Source organism: Microcebus murinus, unplaced genomic scaffold (genome assembly GCF_040939455.1).
Source record: "Microcebus murinus isolate Inina unplaced genomic scaffold, M.murinus_Inina_mat1.0 scaf006_hap2_Mmur4.0, whole genome shotgun sequence".
Taxonomy (NCBI): domain Eukaryota; kingdom Metazoa; phylum Chordata; class Mammalia; order Primates; family Cheirogaleidae; genus Microcebus; species Microcebus murinus.
Window position 1 is genome coordinate 37797 of NW_027438952.1, and position 19281 is coordinate 57077.

Consider the following 19281-nt stretch of genomic DNA (forward strand, 5'->3'; position numbering starts at 1 on the left):
GCCGGGCCGGTTGAGTTCGCCGGCCGGGTCCCGCGGGCTCCCAGGGACGGGGGTGATGGGCGGGGCGGGGCGGGGCGGGGCGGGGTGGGGGGCTGTCTCTCTATACACACACACACACACTCACACTCACACAAGATGCGCCTCCACGGCTGGACTCGCCAAGGTGGAGCCCTCCCAGCCCCCCTCGTCTCCTCGCCCGGCCTCCTTCACCTACCCGCTGCCCACCCCCAGCGCGTCGCTGCCGCTGACTGCGCACGCGCGGGACGCTCGCCCTTTGACCCCAGCCAGGGGCCGCCCTCCCCCACAACCCCTTTCAGCTGTGCCCCCCCCTCGCCCTGTGGGTGGGCTGCCGCCTATTCCCCCGGGCCAGGGCTGGGGCACAGCCAGTGTATGGGGCGTCTCTCTCTGGGGATGTGTCCCATGGGTGGGGTGGGGTGGCGTGGTTTGGGGGGTGCTGAAGAAATCAGTCCCCTCCATCTCCTACCTCTGGAAAACGCCCAAGCCCGTGGAGAACTGCCGGCACCGCTTCGTGGGGGCCGGGACCCTCCTCCGTGTCCTCCTGTGGCCCAGTCCAAGGGGCCTGGGCCTGGCCGGGGCTGCATTGGACCCCGACCACCCTGGCGTGTGGACTCGCTAAAAATCGGCCATTAGATATTGGATTCCAGCTTCCTGGAGGTCATTTCACTAATGAGTGCACCGGAAAGAGTTTCCTAATCCATCTGTGAGGGTGGCAACTGAAAGAGAATTTTAAAGCTGACAGAATAGGCGAGGGAAGGCATAGGAGATTTCCACACCCAGCAAGGAAGACTTTCCCGAAATGGAAGAAAGAAACGAGCAAACAGAGACACCGGTAGCCCGCCCGGAAAAGAGTCTGCCCCTGAGAGAAAGCACCCTGACCAGGTTCACCCGTGGGTGGGTGGCGAGCCAGCGGCATTCAGAAGAGCGAGGCCCGCAGTCTGTGCGGAAGACACCTGCGCTCGGGTGTGTGTGGCGGCGCGATTCACAAGCAGCTCTAGATGTTAAACCAAGGAGAAGCCAGGGAGTTCCCAACGCCCCAGGTGTCCTCAGCCCACGACTGGCTGCTGTGGGAATGCGAAGCCCGGCTCCTTGTCTCAGAGCGGGGTTCCCAGGAGGATCAGGCTGAAGCTGGGACTTGGCCTCAAAGTGTCCCCTCGCATGGCCACCCCCTTCCCCTTCCTGCTCCTCTACTCCTGGTGCCCCTCCATCCAGGGGCCAGACCTTAAAGAGTCACCGCAAGAGAATCCTGGTCCCAAAGGAGCCTTCTGGGGGACCGGTGCTGAGAGAGGTTGTGGGCATGGCCCGCTGGGGCTCTGCCCGACCCAGGGCTGAGAGATGCCACCTCCCAGCTCTGGGTCCCTGCAGGAAGTGTTGGCAAGCACAGGGCCGGTCCTCCAAAGGCCCAGGTGCAGGGAGCCCAGGCCAAGCAGCCTGTGGAAGAAGCCACTTGCCGTGCCACCCCGGGAACAGGACTGCAGGCCCCGGCCCTTCCCACCTCCTCCTCCTCCTCCTCCTCCTCCTCCTCCTCCTCCCCCCCGCCCCGCCCCCACAGGGCACAGGGCTCAGAGACACCTCAGACTCTTGCTACCCAAAGTGCAAAGGGCATCAGTTGCTCCTCCAACCCCCCCCCCTGGCCGAGCAGACCGCGTTGTCCAGCCAGCCCCCGGGCCTCCCTGGGGTGCCCAGCACAAAAGTGCAGACACCCACCGGACCCTCAGTCTCAGTTTTCGGAGGTTTTTGCCACTCTAAGGACCCGCAGGCCAGCTGGGCCTTCGGGCAGGACAGAGAGCCCCGGAATCCGACGTGGAGAGCTGCGTGTACGTCCCCATCAGGAGGCGGTCCCCACCTCCGCGGCTCTCCCCTTGCGGGGAGCCGCAGCCCAGCCGGCAGCCGCAGGGCCTCAGGGAAGACACCAGGCTGGGCCCCCGCGGCACAGCGGGGGCACGTCCCCCGCACTCACGCGACTTAGGGACGGCTGCTGGAGACTGCTGCGGCCACCCTGCTGCCGGGTTTCTGGAGGGCTTCCTGGAAGCAGCATCCACACCAAGCCCTTGGAAGGCCCAGGCGACGGAGGAGCCGGTCAGGCAGGGGCCGAGGACGGTGAGAGGCCGGGCGGGAAGGAGCGTGTCAGGCAGGGGCAGAGGACGGTGACCGGCCGGGCGGGGAGGAGCCGGTCAGGCGGGGGCCCAGGACAGTGACGGGCCTGGCCGGGGAGGAGTGCGTCAGGCAGGGGCAGAGGAGACGGGCTGGGTAAGGGTTAGGGTTACAGTTAGGGCACAATTCACAATCCCAAAGACGTGGAAGCGACCCGAGTGCCCATCCATCCAGGAGTGCATCAATAAAATGTGGCGCGTGGACACCACGGAGTGCCATTCGGCTGTGAGGAGCAGCGGTGAGAGGGCGCCTCTCGTGTTCTCCTGGCCAGAGCTGGAACCCGTTCCAGTAGGCCAGGTATCCCAAGAATGGACACACGAGCACCACGTGAGCGCGCTCACCAGCAAATTGGTACGAACGGATGGACGCCTAAGTGGACAGAGAGGAATCACCTTCATCGGGTGGGTGTCGGGCGGGCGGGTGGGGGGAGGGGAGGGGCATACACATCCATTAGGCATGGGGTGGGTGCGCACCGACTGGGGGATGGGCGCACTTGAAGATCTGACCCGAGGGGGGAGGCTTGGAGAGGGCAAGGCACCCGACCTTAACATTGGTACCCCCACAATACGCTGGAACAACATGAGAGGTATATGAATAAGAACACAGGGGGGGCCGGGCGCGGTGGCTCACGCCTGTAATCCTAGCTCTCTGGGAGGCCGAGGCGGGCGGATTGCTCCAGGTCAGGAGTTCGAAACCAGCCTGAGCAAGAGCGAGACCCCGTCTCTACTAAAAATAGAAAGAAATTAATTGGCCAACTAATATATATAGAAAAACACAGCCGGGCGTGGTGGTGCATGCCTGTAGTCCCAACTACTCGGGAGGCTGAGGCAGCAGGATTGCTTGAGCCCGGAGATTGAGGTTGCTGTGAGCTAGGCTGACGCCATGGCACTCACTCTAGCCTGGGCAGCAAAACGAGACTCTGTCTCAAAAAAAAAAAAAAAAAAAAGAACACAGGGGGGAGGGCGGCACGGGCAACACATGTCACCTGAATACTTGTACTCCCATCATCTGCTTGAAAAGAGAGAGAAAAGAAAATGCAATCCTAGAGGTAAGAGACACTTTTTAAAAATAATGAATCCGAAGAGAAAAGTAAAAGGAGGCCTGTGGAGCAGGTCTGGGTGTGACTCCGGATCCCCCAACATCAGGTGCCACCACCAAAGATTCCTGCGTGTAGCCCATAGAACCCCAAAAGCAACGGGACGAGTTCTGGTCACATACTCCCTCAAAATGACATCCTGGCCTTCTTCTGGAACTCCCTCCCCTCTCAGACTCTCAAGGTTTCCTCCAGCGTGTCGGTTCCCACAGAGCAGACCTTTGGTCTGAGACCTGACAGTCCAGATGCCACGCATGCTGCCGCGTGGCCGCGGTGTCGCGGCTTGGGACAAGAGGAGGCCCCCCGGTGCGGGCTGGGGCGCCAGGCACCGCGCGGGCGCTGAGGGTGGGGGTGACCCCCACCCCGGGCCGCCGCCTCGCTCCCAGAAAGGGGACAGAACAAGAGGCAAGAAAAAAAAAAAAAAAAAGCAGCAGCCTGTGGCACCCGGTATTCCCAGGCGGTCTCCCATCCAAGTACTAACCAGGCCCGACCCTGCTTAGCTTCCGAGACCAGACGAGATCGGGCGCGTTCAGGGTGGTGTGGCCCTAGACGGCGGAGGGCGCCCCTGCCCCGCTCGAGAAGCCGAGCCTCTCTGGGCTTCCCCGCCGCCGCCTCCCGCCCCAGGCCCCGCGCCGGGCCGGGCCGGGCCGGGCCGGTTGAGTTCGCCGGCCGGGTCCCGCGGGCTCCCAGGGACGGGGGTGATGGGCGGGGCGGGGCGGGGCGGGGCGGGGTGGGGGGCTGTCTCTCTATACACACACACACACACTCACACTCACTCACACTCACACAAGATGCGCCTCCACGGCTGGACTCGCCAAGGTGGAGCCCTCCCAGCCCCCCTCGTCTCCTCGCCCGGCCTCCTTCACCTACCCGCTGCCCACCCCCAGCGCGTCGCTGCCTGCCGCTGACTGCGCACGCGCGGGACGCTCGCCCTTTGACCCCAGCCAGGGGCCGCCCTCCCCCACAACCCCTTTCAGCTGTGCCCCCCCCTCGCCCTGTGGGTGGGCTGCCGCCTATTCCCCCGGGCCAGGGCTGGGGCACAGCCAGTGTATGGGGCGTCTCTCTCTGGGGATGTGTCCCATGGGTGGGGTGGGGTGGCGTGGTTTGGGGGGTGCTGAAGAAATCAGTCCCCTCCATCTCCTACCTCTGGAAAACGCCCAAGCCCGTGGAGAACTGCCGGCACCGCTTCGTGGGGGCCGGGACCCTCCTCCGTGTCCTCCTGTGGCCCAGTCCAAGGGGCCTGGGCCTGGCCGGGGCTGCATTGGACCCCGACCACCCTGGCGTGTGGACTCGCTAAAAATCGGCCATTAGATATTGGATTCCAGCTTCCTGGAGGTCATTTCACTAATGAGTGCACCGGAAAGAGTTTCCTAATCCATCTGTGAGGGTGGCAACTGAAAGAGAATTTTAAAGCTGACAGAATAGGCGAGGGAAGGCATAGGAGATTTCCACACCCAGCAAGGAAGACTTTCCCGAAATGGAAGAAAGAAACGAGCAAACAGAGACACCGGTAGCCCGCCCGGAAAAGAGTCTGCCCCTGAGAGAAAGCACCCTGACCAGGTTCACCCGTGGGTGGGTGGCGAGCCAGCGGCATTCAGAAGAGCGAGGCCCGCAGTCTGTGCGGAAGACACCTGCGCTCGGGTGTGTGTGGTGGCGCGATTCACAAGCAGCTCTAGATGTTAAACCAAGGAGAAGCCAGGGAGTTCCCAACGCCCCAGGTGTCCTCAGCCCACGACTGGCTGCTGTGGGAATGCGAAGCCCGGCTCCTTGTCTCAGAGCGGGGTTCCCAGGAGGATCAGGCTGAAGCTGGGACTTGGCCTCAAAGTGTCCCCTCGCATGGCCACCCCCTTCCCCTTCCTGCTCCTCTACTCCTGGTGCCCCTCCATCCAGGGGCCAGACCTTAAAGAGTCACCCCAAGAGAATCCTGGTCCCAAAGGAGCCTTCTGGGGGACCGGTGCTGAGAGAGGTTGTGGGCATGGCCCGCTGGGGCTCTGCCCGACCCAGGGCTGAGAGATGCCACCTCCCAGCTCTGGGTCCCTGCAGGAAGTGTTGGCAAGCACAGGGCCGGTCCTCCAAAGGCCCAGGTGCAGGGAGCCCAGGCCAAGCAGCCTGTGGAAGAAGCCACTTGCCGTGCCACCCCGGGAACAGGACTGCAGGCCCCGGCCCTTCCCACCTCCTCCTCCTCCTCCTCCTCCTCCTCCTCCCCCCCGCCCCGCCCCCACAGGGCACAGGGCTCAGAGACACCTCAGACTCTTGCTACCCAAAGTGCAAAGGGCATCAGTTGCTCCTCCAACCCCCCCCCCTGGCCGAGCAGACCGCGTTGTCCAGCCAGCCCCCGGGCCTCCCTGGGGTGCCCAGCACAAAAGTGCAGACACCCACCGGACCCTCAGTCTCAGTTTTCGGAGGTTTTTGCCACTCTAAGGACCCGCAGGCCAGCTGGGCCTTCGGGCAGGACAGAGAGCCCCGGAATCCGACGTGGAGAGCTGCGTGTACGTCCCCATCAGGAGGCGGTCCCCACCTCCGCGGCTCTCCCCTTGCGGGGAGCCGCAGCCCAGCCGGCAGCCGCAGGGCCTCAGGGAAGACACCAGGCTGGGCCCCCGCGGCACAGCGGGGGCACGTCCCCCGCACTCACGCGACTTAGGGACGGCTGCTGGAGACTGCTGCGGCCACCCTGCTGCCGGGTTTCTGGAGGGCTTCCTGAAAGCAGCATCCACACCAAGCCCTTGGAAGGCCCAGGCGACGGAGGAGCCGGTCAGGCAGGGGCCGAGGACGGTGAGAGGCCGGGCGGGAAGGAGCGTGTCAGGCAGGGGCAGAGGACGGTGACCGGCCGGGCGGGGAGGAGCCGGTCAGGCGGGGGCCCAGGACAGTGACGGGCCTGGCCGGGGAGGAGTGCGTCAGGCAGGGGCAGAGGAGACGGGCTGGGTAAGGGTTAGGGTTACAGTTAGGGCACAATTCACAATCCCAAAGACGTGGAAGCGACCCGAGTGCCCATCCATCCAGGAGTGCATCAATAAAATGTGGCGCGTGGACACCACGGAGTGCCATTCGGCTGTGAGGAGCAGCGGTGAGAGGGCGCCTCTCGTGTTCTCCTGGCCAGAGCTGGAACCCGTTCCAGTAGGCCAGGTATCCCAAGAATGGACACACGAGCACCACGTGAGCGCGCTCACCAGCAAATTGGTACGAACGGATGGACGCCTAAGTGGACAGAGAGGAATCACCTTCATCGGGTGGGTGTCGGGCGGGCGGGTGGGGGGAGGGGAGGGGCATACACATCCATTAGGCATGGGGTGGGTGCGCACCGACTGGGGGATGGGCGCACTTGAAGCTCTGACCCGAGGGGGGAGGCTTGGAGAGGGCAAGGCACCCGACCTTAACATTGGTACCCCCACAATACGCTGGAACAACATGAGAGGTATATGAATAAGAACACAGGGGGGGCCGGGCGCGGTGGCTCACGCCTGTAATCCTAGCTCTCTGGGAGGCCGAGGCGGGCGGATTGCTCCAGGTCAGGAGTTCGAAACCAGCCTGAGCAAGAGCGAGACCCCGTCTCTACTAAAAATAGAAAGAAATTAATTGGCCAACTAATATATATAGAAAAACACAGCCGGGCGTGGTGGTGCATGCCTGTAGTCCCAACTACTCGGGAGGCTGAGGCAGCAGGATTGCTTGAGCCCGGAGATTGAGGTTGCTGTGAGCTAGGCTGACGCCATGGCACTCACTCTAGCCTGGGCAGCAAAACGAGACTCTGTCTCAAAAAAAAAAAAAAAAAAGAACACAGGGGGGAGGGCGGCACGGGCAACACATGTCACCTGAATACTTGTACTCCCATCATCTGCTTGAAAAGAGAGAGAAAAGAAAATGCAATCCTAGAGGTAAGAGACACTTTTTAAAAATAATGAATCCGAAGAGAAAAGTAAAAGGAGGCCTGTGGAGCAGGTCTGGGTGTGACTCCGGATCCCCCAACATCAGGTGCCACCACCAAAGATTCCTGCGTGTAGCCCATAGAACCCCAAAAGCAACGGGACGAGTTCTGGTCACATACTCCCTCAAAATGACATCCTGGCCTTCTTCTGGAACTCCCTCCCCTCTCAGACTCTCAAGGTTTCCTCCAGCGTGTCGGTTCCCACAGAGCAGACCTTTGGTCTGAGACCTGACAGTCCAGATGCCACGCATGCTGCCGCGTGGCCGCGGTGTCGCGGCTTGGGACAAGAGGAGGCCCCCCGGTGCGGGCTGGGGCGCCAGGCACCGCGCGGGCGCTGAGGGTGGGGGTGACCCCCACCCCGGGCCGCCACCTCGCTCCCAGAAAGGGGACAGAACAAGAGGCAAGAAAAAAAAAAAAAAAAAGCAGCAGCCTGTGGCACCCGGTATTCCCAGGCGGTCTCCCATCCAAGTACTAACCAGGCCCGACCCTGCTTAGCTTCCGAGACCAGACGAGATCGGGCGCGTTCAGGGTGGTGTGGCCCTAGACGGCGGAGGGCGCCCCTGCCCCGCTCGAGAAGCCGAGCCTCTCTGGGCTTCCCCGCCGCCGCCTCCCGCCCCAGGCCCCGCGCCGGGCCGGGCCGGTTGAGTTCGCCGGCCGGGTCCCGCGGGCTCCCAGGGACGGGGGTGATGGGCGGGGCGGGGCGGGGCGGGGCGGGGGGCTGTCTCTCTATACACACACACACACACACTCACACTCACTCACACTCACACAAGATGCGCCTCCACGGCTGGACTCGCCAAGGTGGAGCCCTCCCAGCCCCCCTCGTCTCCTCGCCCGGCCTCCTTCACCTACCCGCTGCCCACCCCCAGCGCGTCGCTGCCGCTGACTGCGCACGCGCGGGACGCTCGCCCTTTGACCCCAGCCAGGGGCCGCCCTCCCCCACAACCCCTTTCAGCTGTGCCCCCCCCTCGCCCTGTGGGTGGGCTGCCGCCTATTCCCCCGGGCCAGGGCTGGGGCACAGCCAGTGTATGGGGCGTCTCTCTCTGGGGATGTGTCCCATGGGTGGGGTGGGGTGGCGTGGTTTGGGGGGTGCTGAAGAAATCAGTCCCCTCCATCTCCTACCTCTGGAAAACGCCCAAGCCCGTGGAGAACTGCCGGCACCGCTTCGTGGGGGCCGGGACCCTCCTCCGTGTCCTCCTGTGGCCCAGTCCAAGGGGCCTGGGCCTGGCCGGGGCTGCATTGGACCCCGACCACCCTGGCGTGTGGACTCGCTAAAAATCGGCCATTAGATATTGGATTCCAGCTTCCTGGAGGTCATTTCACTAATGAGTGCACCGGAAAGAGTTTCCTAATCCATCTGTGAGGGTGGCAACTGAAAGAGAATTTTAAAGCTGACAGAATAGGCGAGGGAAGGCATAGGAGATTTCCACACCCAGCAAGGAAGACTTTCCCGAAATGGAAGAAAGAAACGAGCAAACAGAGACACCGGTAGCCCGCCCGGAAAAGAGTCTGCCCCTGAGAGAAAGCACCCTGACCAGGTTCACCCGTGGGTGGGTGGCGAGCCAGCGGCATTCAGAAGAGCGAGGCCCGCAGTCTGTGCGGAAGACACCTGCGCTCGGGTGTGTGTGGCGGCGCGATTCACAAGCAGCTCTAGATGTTAAACCAAGGAGAAGCCAGGGAGTTCCCAACGCCCCAGGTGTCCTCAGCCCACGACTGGCTGCTGTGGGAATGCGAAGCCCGGCTCCTTGTCTCAGAGCGGGGTTCCCAGGAGGATCAGGCTGAAGCTGGGACTTGGCCTCAAAGTGTCCCCTCGCATGGCCACCCCCTTCCCCTTCCTGCTCCTCTACTCCTGGTGCCCCTCCATCCAGGGGCCAGACCTTAAAGAGTCACCGCAAGAGAATCCTGGTCCCAAAGGAGCCTTCTGGGGGACCGGTGCTGAGAGAGGTTGTGGGCATGGCCCGCTGGGGCTCTGCCCGACCCAGGGCTGAGAGATGCCACCTCCCAGCTCTGGGTCCCTGCAGGAAGTGTTGGCAAGCACAGGGCCGGTCCTCCAAAGGCCCAGGTGCAGGGAGCCCAGGCCAAGCAGCCTGTGGAAGAAGCCACTTGCCGTGCCACCCCGGGAACAGGACTGCAGGCCCCGGCCCTTCCCACCTCCTCCTCCTCCTCCTCCTCCTCCTCCTCCCCCCCGCCCCGCCCCCACAGGGCACAGGGCTCAGAGACACCTCAGACTCTTGCTACCCAAAGTGCAAAGGGCATCAGTTGCTCCTCCAACCCCCCCCCCCCCCCCCCCCGGCCGAGCAGACCGCGTTGTCCAGCCAGCCCCCGGGCCTCCCTGGGGTGCCCAGCACAAAAGTGCAGACACCCACCGGACCCTCAGTCTCAGTTTTCGGAGGTTTTTGCCACTCTAAGGACCCGCAGGCCAGCTGGGCCTTCGGGCAGGACAGAGAGCCCCGGAATCCGACGTGGAGAGCTGCGTGTACGTCCCCATCAGGAGGCGGTCCCCACCTCCGCGGCTCTCCCCTTGCGGGGAGCCGCAGCCCAGCCGGCAGCCGCAGGGCCTCAGGGAAGACACCAGGCTGGGCCCCCGCGGCACAGCGGGGGCACGTCCCCCGCACTCACGCGACTTAGGGACGGCTGCTGGAGACTGCTGCGGCCACCCTGCTGCCGGGTTTCTGGAGGGCTTCCTGGAAGCAGCATCCACACCAAGCCCTTGGAAGGCCCAGGCGACGGAGGAGCCGGTCAGGCAGGGGCCGAGGACGGTGAGAGGCCGGGCGGGAAGGAGCGTGTCAGGCAGGGGCAGAGGACGGTGACCGGCCGGGCGGGGAGGAGCCGGTCAGGCGGGGGCCCAGGACAGTGACGGGCCTGGCCGGGGAGGAGTGCGTCAGGCAGGGGCAGAGGAGACGGGCTGGGTAAGGGTTAGGGTTACAGTTAGGGCACAATTCACAATCCCAAAGACGTGGAAGCGACCCGAGTGCCCATCCATCCAGGAGTGCATCAATAAAATGTGGCGCGTGGACACCACGGAGTGCCATTCGGCTGTGAGGAGCAGCGGTGAGAGGGCGCCTCTCGTGTTCTCCTGGCCAGAGCTGGAACCCGTTCCAGTAGGCCAGGTATCCCAAGAATGGACACACGAGCACCACGTGAGCGCGCTCACCAGCAAATTGGTACGAACGGATGGACGCCTAAGTGGACAGAGAGGAATCACCTTCATCGGGTGGGTGTCGGGCGGGCGGGTGGGGGGAGGGGAGGGGCATACACATCCATTAGGCATGGGGTGGGTGCGCACCGACTGGGGGATGGGCGCACTTGAAGCTCTGACCCGAGGGGGGAGGCTTGGAGAGGGCAAGGCACCCGACCTTAACATTGGTACCCCCACAATACGCTGGAACAACATGAGAGGTATATGAATAAGAACACAGGGGGGGCCGGGCGCGGTGGCTCACGCCTGTAATCCTAGCTCTCTGGGAGGCCGAGGCGGGCGGATTGCTCCAGGTCAGGAGTTCGAAACCAGCCTGAGCAAGAGCGAGACCCCGTCTCTACTAAAAATAGAAAGAAATTAATTGGCCAACTAATATATATAGAAAAACACAGCCGGGCGTGGTGGTGCATGCCTGTAGTCCCAACTACTCGGGAGGCTGAGGCAGCAGGATTGCTTGAGCCCGGAGATTGAGGTTGCTGTGAGCTAGGCTGACGCCATGGCACTCACTCTAGCCTGGGCAGCAAAACGAGACTCTGTCTCAAAAAAAAAAAAAAAAAAGAACACAGGGGGGAGGGCGGCACGGGCAACACATGTCACCTGAATACTTGTACTCCCATCATCTGCTTGAAAAGAGAGAGAAAAGAAAATGCAATCCTAGAGGTAAGAGACACTTTTTAAAAATAATGAATCCGAAGAGAAAAGTAAAAGGAGGCCTGTGGAGCAGGTCTGGGTGTGACTCCGGATCCCCCAACATCAGGTGCCACCACCAAAGATTCCTGCGTGTAGCCCATAGAACCCCAAAAGCAACGGGACGAGTTCTGGTCACATACTCCCTCAAAATGACATCCTGGCCTTCTTCTGGAACTCCCTCCCCTCTCAGACTCTCAAGGTTTCCTCCAGCGTGTCGGTTCCCACAGAGCAGACCTTTGGTCTGAGACCTGACAGTCCAGATGCCACGCATGCTGCCGCGTGGCCGCGGTGTCGCGGCTTGGGACAAGAGGAGGCCCCCCGGTGCGGGCTGGGGCGCCAGGCACCGCGCGGGCGCTGAGGGTGGGGGTGACCCCCACCCCGGGCCGCCGCCTCGCTCCCAGAAAGGGGACAGAACAAGAGGCAAGAAAAAAAAAAAAAAAAAGCAGCAGCCTGTGGCACCCGGTATTCCCAGGCGGTCTCCCATCCAAGTACTAACCAGGCCCGACCCTGCTTAGCTTCCGAGACCAGACGAGATCGGGCGCGTTCAGGGTGGTGTGGCCCTAGAAGGCGGAGGGCGCCCCTGCCCCGCTCGAGAAGCCGAGCCTCTCTGGGCTTCCCCGCCGCCGCCTCCCGCCCCAGGCCCCGCGCCGGGCCGGGCCGGGCCGGGCCGGTTGAGTTCGCCGGCCGGGTCCCGCGGGCTCCCAGCGACGGGGGTGATGGGCGGGGCGGGGCGGGGCGGGGTGGGGGGCTGTCTCTCTATACACACACACACACACTCACACTCACTCACACTCACACAAGATGCGCCTCCACGGCTGGACTCGCCAAGGTGGAGCCCTCCCAGCCCCCCTCGTCTCCTCGCCCGGCCTCCTTCACCTACCCGCTGCCCACCCCCAGCGCGTCGCTGCCGCTGACTGCGCACGCGCGGGACGCTCGCCCTTTGACCCCAGCCAGGGGCCGCCCTCCCCCACAACCCCTTTCAGCTGTGCCCCCCCCTCGCCCTGTGGGTGGGCTGCCGCCTATTCCCCCGGGCCAGGGCTGGGGCACAGCCAGTGTATGGGGCGTCTCTCTCTGGGGATGTGTCCCATGGGTGGGGTGGGGTGGCGTGGTTTGGGGGGTGCTGAAGAAATCAGTCCCCTCCATCTCCTACCTCTGGAAAACGCCCAAGCCCGTGGAGAACTGCCGGCACCGCTTCGTGGGGGCCGGGACCCTCCTCCGTGTCCTCCTGTGGCCCAGTCCAAGGGGCCTGGGCCTGGCCGGGGCTGCATTGGACCCCGACCACCCTGGCGTGTGGACTCGCTAAAAATCGGCCATTAGATATTGGATTCCAGCTTCCTGGAGGTCATTTCACTAATGAGTGCACCGGAAAGAGTTTCCTAATCCATCTGTGAGGGTGGCAACTGAAAGAGAATTTTAAAGCTGACAGAATAGGCGAGGGAAGGCATAGGAGATTTCCACACCCAGCAAGGAAGACTTTCCCGAAATGGAAGAAAGAAACGAGCAAACAGAGACACCGGTAGCCCGCCCGGAAAAGAGTCTGCCCCTGAGAGAAAGCACCCTGACCAGGTTCACCCGTGGGTGGGTGGCGAGCCAGCGGCATTCAGAAGAGCGAGGCCCGCAGTCTGTGCGGAAGACACCTGCGCTCGGGTGTGTGTGGTGGCGCGATTCACAAGCAGCTCTAGATGTTAAACCAAGGAGAAGCCAGGGAGTTCCCAACGCCCCAGGTGTCCTCAGCCCACGACTGGCTGCTGTGGGAATGCGAAGCCCGGCTCCTTGTCTCAGAGCGGGGTTCCCAGGAGGATCAGGCTGAAGCTGGGACTTGGCCTCAAAGTGTCCCCTCGCATGGCCACCCCCTTCCCCTTCCTGCTCCTCTACTCCTGGTGCCCCTCCATCCAGGGGCCAGACCTTAAAGAGTCACCGCAAGAGAATCCTGGTCCCAAAGGAGCCTTCTGGGGGACCGGTGCTGAGAGAGGTTGTGGGCATGGCCCGCTGGGGCTCTGCCCGACCCAGGGCTGAGAGATGCCACCTCCCAGCTCTGGGTCCCTGCAGGAAGTGTTGGCAAGCACAGGGCCGGTCCTCCAAAGGCCCAGGTGCAGGGAGCCCAGGCCAAGCAGCCTGTGGAAGAAGCCACTTGCCGTGCCACCCCGGGAACAGGACTGCAGGCCCCGGCCCTTCCCACCTCCTCCTCCTCCTCCTCCTCCTCCTCCCCCCCGCCCCGCCCCCACAGGGCACAGGGCTCAGAGACACCTCAGACTCTTGCTACCCAAAGTGCAAAGGGCATCAGTTGCTCCTCCAACCCCCCCCCCTGGCCGAGCAGACCGCGTTGTCCAGCCAGCCCCCGGGCCTCCCTGGGGTGCCCAGCACAAAAGTGCAGACACCCACCGGACCCTCAGTCTCAGTTTTCGGAGGTTTTTGCCACTCTAAGGACCCGCAGGCCAGCTGGGCCTTCGGGCAGGACAGAGAGCCCCGGAATCCGACGTGGAGAGCTGCGTGTACGTCCCCATCAGGAGGCGGTCCCCACCTCCGCGGCTCTCCCCTTGCGGGGAGCCGCAGCCCAGCCGGCAGCCGCAGGGCCTCAGGGAAGACACCAGGCTGGGCCCCCGCGGCACAGCGGGGGCACGTCCCCCGCACTCACGCGACTTAGGGACGGCTGCTGGAGACTGCTGCGGCCACCCTGCTGCCGGGTTTCTGGAGGGCTTCCTGAAAGCAGCATCCACACCAAGCCCTTGGAAGGCCCAGGCGACGGAGGAGCCGGTCAGGCAGGGGCCGAGGACGGTGAGAGGCCGGGCGGGAAGGAGCGTGTCAGGCAGGGGCAGAGGACGGTGACCGGCCGGGCGGGGAGGAGCCGGTCAGGCGGGGGCCCAGGACAGTGACGGGCCTGGCCGGGGAGGAGTGCGTCAGGCAGGGGCAGAGGAGACGGGCTGGGTAAGGGTTAGGGTTACAGTTAGGGCACAATTCACAATCCCAAAGACGTGGAAGCGACCCGAGTGCCCATCCATCCAGGAGTGCATCAATAAAATGTGGCGCGTGGACACCACGGAGTGCCATTCGGCTGTGAGGAGCAGCGGTGAGAGGGCGCCTCTCGTGTTCTCCTGGCCAGAGCTGGAACCCGTTCCAGTAGGCCAGGTATCCCAAGAATGGACACACGAGCACCACGTGAGCGCGCTCACCAGCAAATTGGTACGAACGGATGGACGCCTAAGTGGACAGAGAGGAATCACCTTCATCGGGTGGGTGTCGGGCGGGCGGGTGGGATGAGGGGAGGGGCATACACATCCATTAGGCATGGGGTGGGTGCGCACCGACTGGGGGATGGGCGCACTTGAAGCTCTGACCCGAGGGGGGAGGCTTGGAGAGGGCAAGGCACCCGACCTTAACATTGGTACCCCCACAATACGCTGGAACAACATGAGAGGTATATGAATAAGAACACAGGGGGGGCCGGGCGCGGTGGCTCACGCCTGTAATCCTAGCTCTCTGGGAGGCCGAGGCGGGCGGATTGCTCCAGGTCAGGAGTTCGAAACCAGCCTGAGCAAGAGCGAGACCCCGTCTCTACTAAAAATAGAAAGAAATTAATTGGCCAACTAATATATATAGAAAAACACAGCCGGGCGTGGTGGTGCATGCCTGTAGTCCCAACTACTCGGGAGGCTGAGGCAGCAGGATTGCTTGAGCCCGGAGATTGAGGTTGCTGTGAGCTAGGCTGACGCCATGGCACTCACTCTAGCCTGGGCAGCAAAACGAGACTCTGTCTCAAAAAAAAAAAAAAAAAGAACACAGGGGGGAGGGCGGCACGGGCAACACATGTCACCTGAATACTTGTACTCCCATCATCTGCTTGAAAAGAGAGAGAAAAGAAAATGCAATCCTAGAGGTAAGAGACACTTTTTAAAAATAATGAATCCGAAGAGAAAAGTAAAAGGAGGCCTGTGGAGCAGGTCTGGGTGTGACTCCGGATCCCCCAACATCAGGTGCCACCACCAAAGATTCCTGCGTGTAGCCCATAGAACCCCAAAAGCAACGGGACGAGTTCTGGTCACATACTCCCTCAAAATGACATCCTGGCCTTCTTCTGGAACTCCCTCCCCTCTCAGACTCTCAAGGTTTCCTCCAGCGTGTCGGTTCCCACAGAGCAGACCTTTGGTCTGAGACCTGACAGTCCAGATGCCACGCATGCTGCCGCGTGGCCGCGGTGTCGCGGCTTGGGACAAGAGGAGGCCCCCCGGTGCGGGCTGGGGCGCCAGGCACCGCGCGGGCGCTGAGGGTGGGGGTGACCCCCACCCCGGGCCGCCGCCTCGCTCCCAGAAAGGGGACAGAACAAGAGGCAAGAAAAAAAAAAAAAAAAAAGCAGCAGCCTGTGGCACCCGGTATTCCCAGGCGGTCTCCCATCCAAGTACTAACCAGGCCCGACCCTGCTTAGCTTCCGAGACCAGACGAGATCGGGCGCGTTCAGGGTGGTGTGGCCCTAGACGGCGGAGGGCGCCCCTGCCCCGCTCGAGAAGCCGAGCCTCTCTGGGCTTCCCCGCCGCCGCCTCCCGCCCCAGGCCCCGCGCCGGGCCGGGCCGGGCCGGGCCGGTTGAGTTCGCCGGCCGGGTCCCGCGGGCTCCCAGCGACGGGGGTGATGGGCGGGGCGGGGCGGGGCGGGGCGGGGTGGGGGGCTGTCTCTCTATACACACACACACACACTCACACTCACTCACACTCACACAAGATGCGCCTCCACGGCTGGACTCGCCAAGGTGGAGCCCTCCCAGCCCCCCTCGTCTCCTCGCCCGGCCTCCTTCACCTACCCGCTGCCCACCCCCAGCGCGTCGCTGCCGCTGACTGCGCACGCGCGGGACGCTCGCCCTTTGACCCCAGCCAGGGGCCGCCCTCCCCCACAACCCCTTTCAGCTGTGCCCCCCCCTCGCCCTGTGGGTGGGCTGCCGCCTATTCCCCCGGGCCAGGGCTGGGGCACAGCCAGTGTATGGGGCGTCTCTCTCTGGGGATGTGTCCCATGGGTGGGGTGGGGTGGCGTGGTTTGGGGGGTGCTGAAGAAATCAGTCCCCTCCATCTCCTACCTCTGGAAAACGCCCAAGCCCGTGGAGAACTGCCGGCACCGCTTCGTGGGGGCCGGGACCCTCCTCCGTGTCCTCCTGTGGCCCAGTCCAAGGGGCCTGGGCCTGGCCGGGGCTGCATTGGACCCCGACCACCCTGGCGTGTGGACTCGCTAAAAATCGGCCATTAGATATTGGATTCCAGCTTCCTGGAGGTCATTTCACTAATGAGTGCACCGGAAAGAGTTTCCTAATCCATCTGTGAGGGTGGCAACTGAAAGAGAATTTTAAAGCTGACAGAATAGGCGAGGGAAGGCATAGGAGATTTCCACACCCAGCAAGGAAGACTTTCCCGAAATGGAAGAAAGAAACGAGCAGAGACACCGGTAGCCCGCCCGGAAAAGAGTCTGCCCCTGAGAGAAAGCACCCTGACCAGGTTCACCCGTGGGTGGGTGGCGAGCCAGCGGCATTCAGAAGAGCGAGGCCCGCAGTCTGTGCGGAAGACACCTGCGCTCGGGTGTGTGTGGCGGCGCGATTCACAAGCAGCTCTAGATGTTAAACCAAGGAGAAGCCAGGGAGTTCCCAACGCCCCAGGTGTCCTCAGCCCACGACTGGCTGCTGTGGGAATGCGAAGCCCGGCTCCTTGTCTCAGAGCGGGGTTCCCAGGAGGATCAGGCTGAAGCTGGGACTTGGCCTCAAAGTGTCCCCTCGCATGGCCACCCCCTTCCCCTTCCTGCTCCTCTACTCCTGGTGCCCCTCCATCCAGGGGCCAGACCTTAAAGAGTCACCGCAAGAGAATCCTGGTCCCAAAGGAGCCTTCTGGGGGACCGGTGCTGAGAGAGGTTGTGGGCATGGCCCGCTGGGGCTCTGCCCGACCCAGGGCTGAGAGATGCCACCTCCCAGCTCTGGGTCCCTGCAGGAAGTGTTGGCAAGCACAGGGCCGGTCCTCCAAAGGCCCAGGTGCAGGGAGCCCAGGCCAAGCAGCCTGTGGAAGAAGCCACTTGCCGTGCCACCCCGGGAACAGGACTGCAGGCCCCGGCCCTTCCCACCTCCTCCTCCTCCTCCTCCTCCTCCTCCCCCCCGCCCCGCCCCCACAGGGCACAGGGCTCAGAGACACCTCAGACTCTTGCTACCCAAAGTGCAAAGGGCATCAGTTGCTCCTCCAACCCCCCCCCCCCCCCCCGGCCCAGTAGACCGCGTTGTCCAGCCAGCCCCCGGGCCTCCCTGGGGTGCCCAGCACAAAAGTGCAGACACCCACCGGACCCTCAGTCTCAGTTTTCGGAGGTTTTTGCCACTCTAAGGACCCGCAGGCCAGCTGGGCCTTCGGGCAGGACAGAGAGCCCCGGAATCCGACGTGGAGAGCTGCGTGTACGTCCCCATCAGGAGGCGGTCCCCACCTCCGCGGCTCTCCCCTTGCGGGGAGCCGCAGCCCAGCCGGCAGCCGCAGGGCCTCAGGGAAGACACCAGGCTGGGCCCCCGCGGCACAGCGGGGGCACGTCCCCCGCACTCACGCGACTTAGGGACGGCTGCTGGAGACTGCTGCGGCCACCCTGCTGCCGGGTTTCTGGAGGGCTTCCTGGAAGCAGCATCCACACCAAGCCCTTGGAAGGCCCAGGCGACGGAGGAGCCGGTCAGGCAGGGGCCGAGGACGGTGAGAGGCCGGGCGGGAAGGAGCGTGTCAGGCAGGGGCAGAGGACGGTGACCGGCCGGGCGGGGAGGAGCCGGTCAGGCGGGGGCCCAGGACAGTGACGGGCCTGGCCGGGGAGGAGTGCGTCAGGCAGGGGCAGAGGAGACGGGCTGGGTAAGGGTTAGGGTTACAGTTAGGGCACAATTCACAATCCCAAAGACGTGGAAGCGACCCGAGTGCCCATCCATCCAGGAGTGCATCAATAAAATGTGGCGCGTGGACACCACGGAGTGCCATTCGGCTGTGAGGAGCAGCGGTGAGAGGGCGCCTCTCGTGTTCTCCTGGCCAGAGCTGGAACCCGTTCCAGTAGGCCAGGTATCCCAAGAATGGACACACGAGCACCACGTGAGCGCGCTCACCAGCAAATTGGTACGAACGGATGGACGCCTAAGTGGACAGAGAGGAATCACCTTCATCGGGTGGGTGTCGGGCGGGCGGGTGGGGGGAGGGGAGGGGCATACACATCCATTAGGCATGGGGTGGGTGCGCACCGACTGGGGGATGGGCGCACTTGAAGCTCTGACCCGAGGGGGGAGGCTTGGAGAGGGCAAGGCACCCGACCTTAACATTGGTACCCCCACAATACGCTGGAACAACATGAGAGGTATATGAATAAGAACACAGGGGGGGCCGGGCGCGGTGGCTCACGCCTGTAATCCTAGCTCTCTGGGAGGCCGAGGCGGGCGGATTGCTCCAGGTCAGGAGTTCGAAACCAGCCTGAGCAAGAGCGAGACCCCGTCTCTACTAAAAATAGAAAGAAATTAATTGGCCAACTAATATATATAGAAAAACACAGCCGGGCGTGGTGGTGCATGCCTGTAGTCCCAACTACTCGGGAGGCTGAGGCAGCAGGATTGCTTGAGCCCGGAGATTGAGGTTGCTGTGAGCTAGGCTGACGCCATGGCACTCACTCTAGCCTGGGCAGCAAAACGAGACTCTGTCTCAAAAAAAAAAAAAAAAAGAACACAGGGGGGAGGGCGGCACGGGCAACACATGTCACCTGAATACTTGTACTCCCATCATCTGCTTGAAAAGAGAGAGAAAAGAAAATGCAATCCTAGAGGTAAGAGACACTTTTTAAAAATAATGAATCCGAAGAGAAAAGTAAAAGGAGGCCTGTGGAGCAGGTCTGGGTGTGACTCCGGATCCCCCAACATCAGGTGCCACCACCAAAGATTCCTGCGTGTAGCCCATAGAACCCCAAAAGCAACGGGATGAGTTCTGGTCACATACTCCCTCAAAATGACATCCTGGCCTTCTTCTGGAACTCCCTCCCCTCTCAGACTCTCAAGGTTTCCTCCAGCGTGTCGGTTCCCACAGAGCAGACCTTTGGTCTGAGACCTGACAGTCCAGATGCCACGCATGCTGCCGCGTGGCCGCGGTGTCGCGGCTTGGGACAAGAGGAGGCCCCCCGGTGCGGGCTGGGGCGCCAGGCACCGCGCGGGCGCTGAGGGTGGGGGTGACCCCCACCCCGGGCCGCCG

General features: G+C 63.1%; 4 non-coding genes across 4 annotated transcripts; all 4 read right to left on the minus strand.

The window, feature by feature from the left end:
• Window positions 1-3697: 3697 nt before the first annotated feature.
• LOC142866432 (5S ribosomal RNA) lies at window positions 3698-3816 on the minus strand. The gene has a single exon (XR_012916413.1). It is a non-coding gene; the product is annotated as a 5S ribosomal RNA (ribosomal RNA).
• A 3798-nt stretch (window positions 3817-7614) lies between these two features.
• On the minus strand, window positions 7615-7733 carry LOC142866443 (5S ribosomal RNA). Its single transcript, XR_012916424.1, has one exon. It is a non-coding gene; the product is annotated as a 5S ribosomal RNA (ribosomal RNA).
• Window positions 7734-11523: 3790 nt separating this feature from the next.
• On the minus strand, window positions 11524-11642 carry LOC142866516 (5S ribosomal RNA). The gene has a single exon (XR_012916497.1). It is a non-coding gene; the product is annotated as a 5S ribosomal RNA (ribosomal RNA).
• Window positions 11643-15428: 3786 nt separating this feature from the next.
• Window positions 15429-15547, minus strand: LOC142866454 (5S ribosomal RNA). Its single transcript, XR_012916435.1, has one exon. It is a non-coding gene; the product is annotated as a 5S ribosomal RNA (ribosomal RNA).
• Between the last annotated feature and the right edge of the window lie 3734 nt (window positions 15548-19281).